The following is a 13,189-nucleotide window of genomic DNA, read 5'->3' as shown; positions in this document are numbered from 1 at the left end:
CAAATCTGAGAGACAGATTTAGAATCCTGTTATTGACAGTGACAAGGAGGAACTGGATGCCCCCAAATGCTGGAGATGGGCTGTTGCCTCATTTCACTAATCCCATCCCCAGAGGAAGGAAAATTCCCCAGTCCCACTCTTGGAGCTGAGATGATAAGATTTTCCCAGATGGAGATGGTAGGCAGTGGAGGAGCAATGTGTGATTGATTGATTGATTGATTGACTGACTGACTGATACAGCAGAGGTGCCTGTTGCCCAGTGCTTGGAAAGGATGTTGCATAGAACTGTGCACCGTGGGCTTCTAGCTCTGCTTTAGAGCATGAAAAGTGGTGCACTTCTGGAGACAGTTTTTGAACACATTATTTGATATAATAATGTGTAGATGCTCTAGAATGGAGGCTTTCCCAGAGAAGTATTTATGCATTATACTTATATACTTATAGAAAATGCATCCCACACATTTAACGCTGTTAGGTGACTAGCAGTAGCTAAAAATGACAGGGTTGTGTCTACTCCCTTGGAAAGGTGGTGGACACTCATTCATTGGAGGTTTTAAAGCACAGGTTGGCTGGCCATCCATCCTGGATGCTTTAGCTGAGATTCCTGCACTGCAAGGAAAAGACTAGATGACCCTTGGGGTCCCTTCCAACTCTACAATTCTATTATTCTAATGCTAATCCTGCTCAGAGTAGCCCCAGTGATGTTAATGAGCATGACTCAGAGTATAACTTGGTTGGATACAATGCACAATATCAGAATAAAATGACAGTATCAAACAAAGCACAGCGGAGGCAGGCATATAGCAGATGAGTTTTCAGAGAAAATATGCTCTAGTTGGCAAGGCAAAAGAGACGGGGCCACAGGTCTCTTACCTAATGCTTTTCCTGTAAATCTCTAGTAAACAGCAAGGGAATTCCACATAAAGCACCTGTGGGAATAGTTTCTTGGGGAAAGGATATCTAATCTAATGCATGCATAAGATCAAATAAGCAATAGCAGAGAGGTAGGGAGAATGGGAAACAGGTGCCTGGAGAGATGCAGTTTCCACTTGCTTCCTTGCCTTATTTGTGTTTAGCTCGTCTCCTGATGTGCTGAACCTCTTGCTTTCATTGATTGCGTACAACCTTTGTGAAGGCCTCCTGCTGCTTCATTCTCTCTAGGAAACGGAATCAAAGCTCACTGAAGTCAATGGGAGCTTTTTCATTCCCTTCTGTGGACTTCAGCTCACAGTCCAAATCAATGCAGGTTCATTCTTTCCTCTTGGGTTTCCTGCTTCTCTCCAGTATTTGCATCATTATCAAACCCTGTACTAGAAGAAATATTTGCTGTAAAGATGAAATAGGTATTGGAGGGTGGGTGGAAATCTTGACCGTTGCTTTGCTGATTGAAAATCTTTCACACAGACTTCCAGACTAATCTTTTGAAGGGGACAAGGTGATGTCCTAGCTTTGGAGCAGAACATTATCAATCATGTACAAGTACTTTAGAAATCACAAGCTCTCTTGACCTTTCCAGATAATCAGTTGTAATGCATAAAATTCTCTGCTACTTTATTTGTTGTGCAAAATAAAACCCAGATTGCTTCCTTCTTTCTTTGCAGGGATATTTCATTTCCCTACTTTCAAAATGCAAAAGGTTTGTTGCTGAGAATATATGATTTACCATTCAAGGACCCAGGAAGTGTTTTCAACGGGAGGGTTCAGACAGGTCAATATTCAATTCAAAATGAAATTCAGAAGGGATTCGAAGTGCACTGCAAAGACTCAATTCATAAATAGCATATAGAATAGTATACACACCGTTAAGACCATGTTCATGGAAGACAATCTTTCTTGGCTACAAGCGATCACCAAAGAAGAAAATGACTATGAATAGTATACAAAATGGCATAAGAATTGGAAACAGGACTCAACCTCTTCACTTTCACCTTCCTCTCCACACATTAGAGCTCAGCTCAGCTACTTCTTCAATAGTAAAGCTCTGCTCCCAAGGCATAGCCAGCAAGACGGTGCAGTCAGTTGTTGGGTCCTAGAAAACAGGATGTATTGGAAGACATAGCCTGGCTTGAAACAAGATGGCTCCCTGAAGCATTGGCTCCATTGGCGCCTGAGACTTCTGCTCAATGAGCATTCTCTCCCCTAGAAATATTGAACAGGTTACAGTGCCTGCTTTTAAGACAAAAATGGGCAACCTTACTTTGTTTTCTAAGCCAAGAGATAGACACAGAGAAAAAGCGGGAAAGGAGAGTGAGGAAGGAGACAAGATGGCACTCATTCTTTCTAGAATGATAGAGATTACAGATGAAAATCTTAAAGAACAATTTGCAGCTCAGCTTGCATCACTGAAAGCAGTGTTAATAGATGTATGGCATCTCCATTGGCACACACTAGGGATATGTTTTTGAAATTAATCCACCACTGGTATTTAACCCCAAGTCACTTCTCTTTTGTGGCCTTGGTCTCCTCTCCTGAATGTCCTGGGATGTCAAGTGGTTGGTTCATACAAACACATGTGATGGGACTGTATGGTTACTACAAGTAAAAGGATTCTTGAATCTTTCAGAAAATATATTTCATTACTAACCAAACCATCGAGTTCACCCCATCCCTCGGTTGGCCCAATGAAACCTTTTTGCAACCGAACCCCTAGCCATCACTACTACGGAATTAGTTTCTCACCTGCTAGTGGCAGCCCATGCCATGACTGGGAAATTTTGGTAAGCATTCTCTTAGGGCAATTGGTAGGACAGTTCATGCTACTGGAAATGATTTATTCTAAATTCAGGGCAGCCAGGGAGCAATGTAAAGCTGGAAAGTTTTATGCCACTTGGTTTCACAAACAGGGCAGTCCATGATTATCCTCTTCCTTCTGTTGATAGGTCCCTGTGGTTTCACTGATTGTAGCCTTGTAATGTCTCCTTAGTTGTACACCCAGATGCATCAAAATTATTTATTTAATGTATTGCTGCACTTAGTTATGTGACAATTATTTTCACGATTGCACTATTGCACTATTGGTTTTCTCTTATGCTTTATTCTTTCACTAATTTGTATTACTCTCTACAGTTTTTATCTATATGCAATTATTGTATTATAAAATCAATTTTCAGAATTGCTGAGAAAAAAACAGGCTGCACCTCTCATTCTTCCTTTTCAATAAGGGTTTTTTAGGTTGTGGGGGGAGCTCTAGCTTCTTCCTCCCTCTTCTGGCAAGATAACACAATTCCCTCCAAGTCCCTAATAACTTTTAAAGTTGCATTGGGGTTTTTTTAAAAAAAATGTTATGCCTGTAGTGATTCTGCCCTTCCACTCCATGTTATCACACCTGGGGTGGGTGGGACTCCAGCACATTGGTTTCTCATTGGGTCAATGCAAGTAGGCTAGGCGCATAGCTACTGAAACTACCTTTGAGCAGGGATGCAGAAGCTGTGACCTTCCAGATGTTGTCAGACTACAACTCCCATTAACCCTGATCATTGGGCCAATGAGGGTTTGGCTTCAATGATATCTGAGAGGGAGGTAGTTTTCTCAACCCTGCTATAGGAGGTGCCTTGTATTGCCTGAAATGGCAAATGCAAGCCATGCTGGCAGAGGCTGATGGGAGTTGTAGTTTAGCAACAGTTGCTGGGAATTGCAGGTGGGCAGAGTGCTGCTGCACTCATGTCCAGCTTGCAGGCTTCCCACTGGCATCTGGTCATCAACTGTGAGGACAGGATGCTGGACTAGATGGGCCATTGGCCTGATCCAGCAGGCTCTCCTTATGTTCTTAACATCTGGAGGGCACCAGTTCCCCATCTAAGGCAGGACCCTTAAATTATGCTTATTACATTAGCAGAGCATTTTACATGTTTTTTAAAAAAACTTTCCCCTTTCTCTAGTAAACCGTGGAATGGAGAAACGTATACAACAAAAGAAGAGGGGTAGGGAGTAAATGTGATCTTATGAATATTTACATTATTGACTAAATAAGAAATTAGTCAAACCATTAATCTCAGCAGAAGAAGTGTAGTCAATAATGCAAATGTTCAAGAGAAAGGCTTTGCATAGAACAACATCGGCTTTATGTTACTTTTTTTTAAGGTTGTAACATAGCAAAACTCACTGACTTTTACTGTGTAATGGTCACATCCAACACTTGACAAGGCTAGTTGTTCCCAGATGGTTACATGGACCAAAACGTCTGCATAGATTTCAACCTCATATTCCTAATGGGATGCCCTGCTTTGACACCCAACATTGCACAAAGGGTCATATTCTATGGGCTGAAATTGAACAATTTTTCCTAGAATGGGTGGGAAAGCAGCCCTTGCTGGGGATTAACAAGAAAGTCTCTCAAGTGGGAGCTACTGGGAGGAAATTGCCAGCGACAGAGTTAACAGAAAGCTCTTAATTTACAAGGCTGCTGTTTTGGAGTGCTCCTCCATAGGCAGATATGCTGCAAATCTTGGTTTTATGACTCTTTAGAGGTTTTCTGAATGGACCTTTGGCAGAGAAACAAGTGTGGCAGCACTGAAGTTCACTGGTGGGAGGTGAACCTCAGGCTTGGTGCAAAGCACTTCCTTAATGAGGTGCCTCGCAACCACCTCCTTACACATTCATTGCCTGGGAGACACGTTGCTGGTCAGCTCAGCCCAGTGATCTGCAGCCTTTGAGTAATAACGGATTATTAAAGCTCTCTGAAGTGTCTCGTTTTTCCATTATTGCTCAACTGCAGAGTCATTACCATTTAATAACCGTTAATCCTCTCATTACCGGTTATCGCTGCTCAGTGGGTACTTGGCCATCCCCAAAGCTATACCATACCTGCACCCCCACACCTGATTACATTGCAGAGAATACACATCTGTGCCCCATGGAAAAACCCAGCCCATTGTTCTGGCCCAGCTCTCCCAAAGCAGAAAACAACAAATCTGCCTCATCAGTCTAGAAATGCCAATCTGCCTTAGAAGTTTTCCGCTGTCGTTTTCCGCTTGGGGAGAGATTACACCTTGCTGGATGGGAAAGGGCCCTACAGCTCAGAGTCTGAATCAGCCTACAGCTGATACGTCAGTGCACATCTGCTTTGCCTGTTTAGATTCCTCGCAAACCAGCTCAGAGTTGTGAGCTCAGGCACACATGGTCGTTCAACTTGAGCGCCTGTTTCTCCTGGGCTGTCAGCTCTACGTTCTGCCATTTTACAAAGAACAGCTCTCTATTTGAAGGGCTGTCAGAGGAGAGTCCTCTGTTGGAATGGCTGTCATTCAAACCAAGTGTGGTTTGAAGATAAGGATCCACAAGAAAGAAAAGCCAAAGCCTTCACATTGGCCATGAGCAGTGAGTACCCAGCACACTGAGCAAACACACCAGTGCCTAATCACAGTCTTCACCACCATTCTGAGATACACTGCGTTTCTATTTAAATCCTATCAGTTATATCTATGCATATAAATCAGGATATGTAAATGCTATGCAAATTGGTGTCCTTTTGTGCCCGCTTTTTTGGTGACACGTAAGTGGCCACCTTATTCTTGATTCACCAAACTGAATGCAGCTGACTAGCCACATCAACTGTAGATCTGCCAGGTGCTTGACAACTCCTGCCATGGCCTCATTTTTGTAATACCAGGCAGGTAGCAAAAACAGAAGAAGGATAATAAGCCACTAGTGAGTGGTCATGCATGAAAAGTGAGCTGCACTTCGCTTGGGAGGTTTCCAGTGTGGTGTAGTGCTTAAGAGCAGTGGACTCTTAATCTGGTGAACCGGGTTCGCGTCTCCGCTCCTCCACATGCAGCTGCTGGGTGACCTTGGGCTAGTCACACTTCTCTGAAGTCTCTCAGCCTCACTCACCTCACAGAGTATTTGTTGTGGGGGAGGAAGGGAAAATGAGATTGTTAGCCACTTTGAGACTCCTTAGGGTAGTGATAAAGCAGGATATCAAATCCAAACTCTTCTTCTTCTTCATGTTGCTCAGGCCTGCCCTAGGTTACTGGCATGCAGCTGGACCTCACCAATACTGAGATGGGTACACACAGGCAGAATGGATGGGTGGGTGGATGAAGGAAGGAGCAAGACTGTGCCTGCCAGCCCCACCCACACTACTGGTGTTACTGCTGGCCACCTTCCCCAAGCAGCCACATGTTCAGCTCTAGGGTATGAGTGTAGGGCTCCTCCACACTAGTCCAGGGTCCCCACTCATGTGGCAAAACCCTGCGCACATAAATCTGTATTTGCATAGCCCCCCTCCAAACTAACTCCAAACATGCAACCCCTGGAGGCCATCACCAGTGGGCATGTTGGCATCGAGGGTGCAGCTAGTGGGAACAATATTGTTCTTTCCTCCGTGCATTTGCTGTACATGCAGAGGAAAGCTAAGCCAGAGCAGCTTATGGCCCACGGGGCTATGATTTGGTGGGTCACAAGTTGTGTTTGGCTGGATAAGGCAAGGGGTTTGTGGGTTCCTCACCATGATGCCACCCAACATCACTGATGGCAGCCTGTTCATCTGCCTCTTGCTACAAGTGAACGCAGCAGCCTCTTATCCCCTTGATATTCATGCAACTCTTTGTTGTCTCTCTAATGTGACACTGGAACAATAGCCTAAGTGAAATCCACATAGGCTTTCTGTGCTTCATTCCATTTATCAGCAAGATCAGTGATTACTTTAAGAAGGCTATTAGCTGGCTTTGGCCCAGCCTTTTAAAAAAACATAAAGCCCATTGGCTATGAGAAAAGCCTTTCTCTTGAACATTTGCATTATTGACTATGCTTTTTCTGTGGACAGCTATTTTCTGCTCAGGCTAATTGGTTCGGCTAATTTCTTATTTAGTTCTTAGTGCAAATATATTACAGCGAACTCTCTTTTTTTCTCCTCCCCCTTTCTCCTATGCCTTTCTCCACAGTCCCATGACTTACTAAAGATAGATTTCCACCCCCCCCCCCAAAAAAAACACACACTTGCTTTTTTTAAAAACAAAACAAAACACAAAACCCCTCTCTCGTGTACATTCCAGACAGGCCTTCAGATTTACGTCAATCTCAATGATTCCATTATGCCATCTCTGTGCCTGGTCTGCCAAAAAGCTCTGGCTTCATGAGCTCAGACATATGAATAAGAAGTTCAGACAAGTTCCTGGGCTGGACTTCCTTTTAAATCTCACTCCTTATAACCAGAAGCATTAGTGCAAAAGCATTTTATCCGTATTGGGGGGGGGGGCATTTGTTCATCTGCCCAGATTTTTTGCTGGGCTTACCCTGAAGACTCAAGACTGGTAAATTATGTGTAAATCCCCACTCCCCAAAATAGATAAAATCCAGTAAATAGATCTTGATCCTCATCCCCATTCAGTGCTTAACTCTGGCCCAAAATCAGACTGGTGAGTTTCCAGTGGGAAAAAGACTTCTGTGGTTATATATTCACCTAAAATTGCCCACTGATGCCAGGCAGTGGGTGAGGATTGGCCATGAGACTGGCATTCCTCACAGCGGCTGAAATAATCATCCACGGTCAGTGCAACTGGACACCTTCCAAGGGTCTAGAGGTGGGCATGGGCAGAGGCAAAAGCAGGTGGAACAACAAATGCAGATTTTACCTATGTAATTTGTACACACACTTACACACCCCTCTCTAATCTCTAGCTGGACAAGCAAGAGGCATTATCCGCCTTTTAAATCCACATTCCAGCCTGGCAAAAAGTATATGGGATATGAAACAGAACTAGTCAGAGGTGTGATCAGGGGAAATGGGGTGAGTTTTGTGGGCCAGATAGAGAGGGCTAGAGGACTGAATTTGGCTCCTGTGCATGATGTTCCCCACCCCTACTCTGCGTTCTAAGATGCACATCTAGTTTCAGCAGGAAGCCAGCCAGATGTGCCCTGCTCTCCCCACCCCTCCTCATCCCAGCCCGCAACTGGCTGGCTATTTTCTCCGCAGAAAGAACACTCATTGCTGCCAGCACGACACGAGTGAAGATATGGTTGCTGCCGCCTCAGAGTGAGGGATCCCTCTTCCCATAGTGGTAGCAGCTGTATCACTACTGACTGAAAGCCTTTATGAGTGTGCAAGCATAGATTACAGTATATTCTACTTGCAGGCTTACTGTTCCTAGGGCCAGATCAAGACATTTCAGCACTGGAGGTGAACTACAAAATGGTGCTGCTGCCCCCTGCCAAGGAGGAAGGTGTGAGTGAAGATCTACATCAGGAATGGGGGGGGGGAGAGAATAAAGATCTATGTTAAGGGAAAGGGTGGGAGGAGACCAGAAGCGCTCCTATTGGCGAAAAGGCTGCAAGGCAGGAGCTGCCAAAGAGGTGACAGTTCTGGCCTCCAAGGAGAGTGCCACAGCTGTTGCTGCCACTGCCGCTGGCGGAGGAAGAGGAGTGTGGGGGGAGCACACCGCCCCTGGCAGCACGATCCTAGTGGGGTGCCATCATGACTGTCCCCCTGCCCGTGCTGGGCGCCACGCCCCTGCAGGTGGCACGCCGGCCCTGCCCCCACCTGCTCTCTGCCCCCCCCCCGGTGCCGGAGTATGAAACTCCGCCACTGGCCACTGCAGCAGCAGTAGAGAGCAATGCATTCCTTGGAGGCTAGATCTGCTGCCCTTGTGGATCCTGCCACCAAAGCAACCACCTGACCTTGTGTCATGGGTGGGCCAGCCCTGGCTGTGAACCTGTTGCCACCCCGGAGTGACTATGGACAGGAGGAAGGAAAAAGCTCTGCCATGGCTCCTGTGTGCTCCTTGCTGTAGCGTGATGGCTAGTGGCCGACAGGTCTTTGAAGGCTCCCTTGCTGGTGTATAGTTTTCATACAAGGCTTCTAGTGTGTGGATTCCTGCAGGACAGGAGGCTGCCCTACAGGACACCTGAAGTGCAGTGTGGCTAATGAACAGAAACTAGTGGACTGGATTTTACGCCTGGTTGGTTGTTTCTCAAGCAGTTGCCCAATTTGGCAGTATTTGTCTAACTGGGCATTTCTCCATGAATTTTTAGAATGCCATACCAAGTTTTAAAAGGAATTCCTATAAGGCTGACAGGCAAAACAAGAACAAAGACACAGCATTACCGTAATAGATTTCAGGCGGAAGGCTGTGTTATTCTGTCATAGCAAAAAACAACAGAGTGCTAACGGAATGGGTGACAAACTCTGGGGACACCTCTTCTTTTCTGGCATACAGCAGCCCACTGCTATGTAAATACTGCCACCGCTTCTTATTTTGCAAAGGAATAAATGGTCAGATGCACAGGCAGTTCAAACCCTAGGACCTTAACAGAGTGGATCTGAGCCATAGTAAGCTGTAGCATAAACAAGTCACTAAGCATCTCCAACTGAGCAGCCTGCCTTTGTTTTGCCTTGAGGCTTGAATAATTTTCTTCTCTAACCGGGGAGATGAGATGTGATGAAGTTTCAAGAATCCATGTCCTGGAGGGCTGATTTATTCAGTTACTTGGGCTAGATAGCACATGATGCTAAGTGTGCTGTAGAGGAGGGCTCCAGAAAAATGTGTAAGTGTCTGCCTGTCCCATGTGACGTTATTGTGGGATTTGGAAAGTGTGCATCCTCTGTTGCATTTGCTGCCCCTCCATCACATGGTGAAAAGAACAGCAGCCATTGCTGGCCATCTCTTCCATCATTAAAAGGGACATTACAAATGGGTAACCATTTTAAAAACAAACTTTCTGCAACATATTTCATAGTCAACACTCTGGAAGGAAGAAGGACATTGGCAAAGTTGATATATATGCATTATCATGTGGGGCAACGTGGAGACATGTTCCTAGCTGAATATGACTTAGCACAAAGAGCCCCTTATATCTTCATCTGACTATGTTAGGCAGGTGCACGCCTCTCAAACGTCCATGCTTTGTTGCAACAAAACGCAAGCCTTAGCTTGTCATGTAGTCCAAAACCAAGCTTGCAGTTTGTTTCTCTTCAAACAAACCACAAGTCATAAACTGAGATTTATTCTGACTTACCCCTCATTGTTTGCTTGTGGGGGGAAACAAACCATGAGTCTGGGTATAGACATAACAACAAGCCAAGCCTTGTGGTCCGTTGTTCCCAGCACAGCATGTCCAGGAGTGAAGTGGGGACTTCTGAGCATCGTGTATTAGCACATGACTAATTTGAATTAAACTCCAGTGAAACATTAATTATGGTTTAACATGATGTGCAAACACAGCCTTTGGCATCATCTCTGTGATGGATATTCATTCCTTTTTGTATGCTTCTGAGCCTTTCCATAATAAGAAGGTACTCTGAATTGACTCTTGGTTTGGTGTTTAATGACCCTCTGTGCTTTTCCCTACACCCACCTCTTCCAGTTATTGAATTTCCCACCCGTACATAGTTTTTCTTCTGAATTGGAGCTGCCACAGTTTATTTCTGCCTCTATGGCTCATTTCTTATACACCACATCTCGGGAGTTCAATCACTCCCCAAAAACCACCACTGGAAGCCCATGGACATTTAAATATTTCAGCCTATTACTTGAGGCCAATTTGTTTAACCAAATATTGACCCACAGTATGTCTAGTGCCTGCTACTCTGTGCATATATGATGCAGCAGTTGTAATAACATTTATACACCATTTGACCTAGATGTCCTCTAAATACGCCACATTCCATCATGGAAACACCCTTGTAAGGTAAGCCACTATCTTTATTGCTGATTATTTCATGGGCGAGATGAGATTTGAACCAGGGATTTCCCAGATCACAGTTTAGGCTCTCAGTCGTGACATTTAATTATTGTGTCATTTGATTGTTCTGCCCTGCACCCAGATGGCTATTCAGTGGAACAGGAGGCGAGTAATTTCCCCCACTTGTCTCATTACATATTGTATTCAAAGACATCTGAAGCAACTTCACTTGGGATCAGAACTGCACTATGAACCTGCTCATGGGCTTTTAGCCCTTGAAAATGCTACACTGCTGTGACCATTGTGTGCTGGCCCACTTCTGCAGCAGCATTAGCCCTGTTTGAGCGTTCTGACTAGCCCGGTTACAATCACATGCGTGGGAGAGGGGGAATCACACTTCCTGTCCCCAGTTGTTCTGTCAAATCCTCAGTGCCCAGTCCACACATCTTAAACACATGTAAGTTTTGCAGCAGGGAGCCGCTCTGACTGTCAATATTTCCCACATTATTTAGAAAGATCAGACTATAGATAGATAGCAACATGGTTCCTCCATCAGTACTGCCTGTGTGCATATACATTTTTTGAGAAGGTCACATGAATGCATGGGAGGGCAGGGCACAATCACACACTCCTAAGTAAACATTGATGCGGCTATGTCATCTGTACAGGGCATCTTCTTCAGGCTAATTTAAATTAACAAAGATTCATCCATTACATTATAAGGCCCTGTGTGGATTCTCTGCATAGATCTGGTACAAGCTGTTCTGATCAGAGAGTTAATCAGACAGTAATTATTATGGTAACAGCAGCACCTGGTAGCCCCAGTTGAGACCAGTTCCTCAATCTGCTGCATTCTGCGCAAACACAAATTGACAGCTCTAATGCAGAGACCTTCCTATACAAATAAGCACAAGGCCTTTTGACTGTTCACAACCTACACTATCCATAAAGTCTACCACCATATCATTTACTCTCCCACCTTCTCTCCCCCATATTGCCAATTATAAATATAAAGCATGGTAATGATATTGTCCACAAGGGGAAAACTGAGGTAGAGAAGATTTACAGGATCTAACCAGGAGGATCTAGTGTGTGACACCACTTGGATCACCGCATGGCAGGGTTTGGGTCATGCGAGGGTAGAAGAAAGGACAGGGAAATCAGGGAACAGGAAGAGAAAGTGAGTAACAGAATGGTTGAAGCACCAGCAGTAGTTACCTAGTCCAAAACGAGAAGCAGTAGAGATGAGGTGAATTTTTGAGACTTGGGATATTGCACACTATACTTTTAAAGAACATTCGAAGCACCTTCTTTCCTTCCCTCAAAGAATCTTGGGTACTGTGGTTTATTCCCTCAGAAGTTACAATTCCCAGCAACCCTGAATATACTACAATTTGCAGGATTCCTGGGTGTTTTGTTTTTGTTTTTGCTATTATCTGGTTTGCCTCAGAGAGCAAAATGTATTGGGCTAGCCCTGGGTTCAGAACAAATGCCTCTCCACTTCCATGGCAGAAATCTGGGACTTCGAAGTTACATAGCATGCATGGAGTCCTAGCCCTGTCTTTGCAGCCCCTAACGTGAATGTGGGGCTAAAAAGGGAATGTACAAGTGGAAAGTGGCTAGCAGGAGAGTGGTGTTTAAATCTCCCATCCCCACAATCCTGCTCCCTAAGAATTTTTTTCCTCCTAGCCAGGCTTATTTCCAGTTTCCAGTCTCAGATGGGGGGGAAGAAGACAGGGAAGAGAGTTTGCAAGGGGGAGACTGGTGGACTGAGGCAATGTGTGTAGAGCAACACATGCCTGCCTGCCAGCCGCTTCTCCCCTGCAAACATGGGATTTTGGAATCCCCTCGAGGCATTATGAGGCCATTCTTTTCAGAAGGCACTTGAGGGAAACAATTACCGGTAAACATAAAGGTATTCAGGAGTCTATTAACAGCAGCAAAAATGTTGATTGCAAAAATTTGGGGTGAGCCTTCCCATCCTTCATTGAAGGAATGGCTGCCTAAAACATGGATTCTGATAAAGAGACAACAGTCAATGTTTAGAGGGCTTTTTGGAACTGAATGTTCCCCTTTCCATTGACTTTATGAAGAAAGGGTAGAAATCAATGAGTATGTAAGAGGTTTTCTACATTACAAATAATTTTTATATACTTTGTTGTGATTACACTTTTTAATAAGTTTTTAATGAAGTTAAGAAAGAAAAGAAAAACCTCCATTGGGCTTCACACTCAAACTAATTCTCTTTTTCCTGTTCTTCTTCTCACATGTTGCATATTCTGATGACCAAACACATAAATATCAAAGGGTGCCACACAGTGTCCACTTTATTCATTGCGAATCTCCCACTGGTTTTAATGAGTAGGTCTGCACATTAGATATTGTTATGCATTTCTCAGTCTCTGAACACCATGATGTTTCATGGGTCCCAGCACATGCTGGCTCCTTTGGATTGAAGATCAATGGAGAATGATAGCATTTTGTGATCTAAAGTTGATTTACACCTATGGACAGGCTGAGCATATGATTGGGGGGGGGCAGCTTATACATTAGCAACAGATCCTGCCCTTTCAGG

The 13,189-nt window shown here is 44.5% G+C and overlaps 1 long non-coding RNA gene across 1 annotated transcript in view; it reads right to left on the bottom strand.

The window, feature by feature from the left end:
• LOC310666520 overlaps nt 1–13,189 on the bottom strand; it is a 41,002-nt gene that overhangs the window by 17,857 nt on the left and 9,956 nt on the right. The window lies entirely within an intron of this gene.

Source organism: Podarcis tiliguerta (genome assembly GCF_965153285.1).
Source record: "Podarcis tiliguerta genome assembly, chromosome: 1".
NCBI classification, from domain to species: Eukaryota; Metazoa; Chordata; class Lepidosauria; order Squamata; family Lacertidae; genus Podarcis; species Podarcis tiliguerta.
Note: the sequence above shows the minus strand (reverse complement) of the source record. Positions and strands in the feature narration are given on the sequence as shown.